This window comes from Babylonia areolata, chromosome 10, assembly GCF_041734735.1.
Source record: "Babylonia areolata isolate BAREFJ2019XMU chromosome 10, ASM4173473v1, whole genome shotgun sequence".
Taxonomy (NCBI): domain Eukaryota; kingdom Metazoa; phylum Mollusca; class Gastropoda; order Neogastropoda; family Buccinidae; genus Babylonia; species Babylonia areolata.
In genome coordinates, this window is record NC_134885.1 from 9400107 (window position 1) to 9402640 (window position 2534).

The following is a 2534-nucleotide window of genomic DNA, read 5'->3' on the forward strand; positions in this document are numbered from 1 at the left end:
GTGTATTTGTTTTCCTATCGAAGTGGATTTTTTTTTTCTCTACAGAATGTTGGTGTCCTGGGTTTCCTATTACGTGTGCAAAGTGCAAGCCACACACGCCAGGGACCTCAGTCTGTCGTCTCATCCGAACGACTAGCGTCCAGACCACCACTCAAGGTCTAACGGAGGTGGATGGAATACTGGCGAGTGTAGGATTCACTGGGAGTCAGTGCGCTCAGATTAATTTTTCTCTCGCATCGTAGGCAGACGTGTTACCACATGGCCACCCCTCCGCTCCATGTTAGGATGCTGCATCATTCTAGCCGGAAGCGGAAGAATGAGAAGGAAATGTAGACGCTACTGCTGCTGCTGCTGCTGCTGCTTCGACTGCTACTGCTTCTAGCAGGAAGAGTAGAAGGTGGTGGAGAGGTAGACGCTACTGCTGCTGTTGCTGCTGCTGTTATCAATACTGCTGCTGCTACTAGCAGTGCTGCTGATATTAGTATTGCTGCTGCTGTTGCTGCTAATACTGTTGCTTCGACTGCTGCTGCATGTATAGTTACTGCTGCTACAATGACATCTTCTACTTCTACTGCTGCTGCTGCTGTACACACAGTGATACGTACACAGACAGACACACAGACAAAGACAGACAGACAGACACAAACCAAACGTATCTGACGGGATTGCATCCTCCAAGTCGTCAGACAACGACGCTAATCACTTCGCCACAGTGGTTGGGCCAGCCGTCAGTTCTCTTTCTCCTCCTCCTTCTCCTCCTCCTCCTCCTTCTTCTTCTTCTTCTCCTCCTCCTTCTTTTATCCGGCCAAAATACGTTCTTGTTTCGCGTCACCGGTTGGCAACAACACCACGAGTCGTTTTGTATCTCGCGTTGACTGAGAAACTGGATATGGTTCTTGTTCGGCCAATGACAGGATGTCGTACCTAAAATGATGTGATGGCCGCGTAGGAAATTGTTGAGTACAAAAGCGTTGACAGGTAAAATTAAATGGCAAAGAAGTGATAGTCTCTCTCTCTCTCTGTTTTTCAATTGTGGGAGGTGGGTACTGTGTGAGTAGGAAGGAAGTAATCGCATATGGAAACAGCAGGGGTGGCGTTGTTACAGCTAGTGTTTACAGAGAATTGCGGATTGCACGACGAGACAGACTGCAAAAAACCCAAAAAAACCAAAACCAAAACAACACCCTCCCCCCAACAAACAAACAAAACAACAACAACAAACAAACAAAAAAACAAAACAAAAAAAACAACAACAAAACAACAACCCAAAAACAAACAAACAAAAAACCACAGAAAACTTTCGCTTCTTTGCCCTTTAATTTTACCTGCCCATCCCCTCCTGCCCCCTCCAAGAAAAAGAAAGAAAATAAGAAGTAAAAAGTAGGTACTGTTGTGGAGAAATGTACGTGTTTGCAAAGGGAGAGAAGTCAGGGGTCTAAACTGGAGGAGAACCTCCACCACCCACATCTGCCTGGCAGATGTGTGACCGGGCAACACCATAGTCAGACCTTGAGTGCATGCAAATATATTTGTGTGACAGGATTAGCGGTGGCTTTAATTTGGGTAAGAGATATTTAAAAGAATTAATACAGATCTTGAGTGCATGCAAATATATTTTGTGTGACAGGATTAGCGGTGGCTTTAATTTGGGTAAGAGATATTTAAAAGAATTAATACAATCCTGCTCAGAGCGCCAAGTTGTAACAAGGTACACTTGGTGGTAAAGGGTTGTGGTTTAGGGATGGGTTAAATTTGGATAAAAGAATTGAAACATTAAAGGGAATGATTTGGATCAACTTTGTGATGGATCTTTATCCTGTCATAAAGACATTCTAAGGATCAAAATCCTGTCGGATCAAAATACTGTCGACGACGCCACTTTTGTAGCCGTGTATCCGAGTGGTTTATTTATAATGAAAGGAAAGGGTAGGGTACAAAAGAATTACTTATTGATGATTGATTGACTGAACTAAAGGACAGAAAAGAAAAGGAACATATAGACAGCCAGTCACAAAAGGATTTTTCTATTGTTTTATTTACAATAGTTATGAGAAGAAGAAGAGATAAAACTAGAATGAGGAGAAGAACTAAGAGGAAGACAGTGCCTGGAATGACAGAAACAAATGCCATTAGCACAACATGCCAGCACAAGTGAATAGTAAAGCACATGTATACATATTACATGGAAAGACAATCACTCGGTTTGGGATAAGCAACAACATACGATAAGATAATGCATATGTGTGAAGACCAAACACTGACATCAAATGACTTTTCTAATACATTTAAATAGTGTAGATAAAGTGCTTAAAGCTAAGCTGATTTAGTGAAAGTACACCGACAGTATTGATTAGGTAAAGCTTATACTGTGTCAAAGTGACTCAAGCGAATCAGTTTATCATGTAGCACTATTACTGGAGTAAGCCATATAGGAGAGGGCATGATAACTAAATTATAATTAACAGACTGTGATACATACCAGTTGGTTTTAACCAATAACTGATATTAATCCAACACTATCTTGTTATCACCAC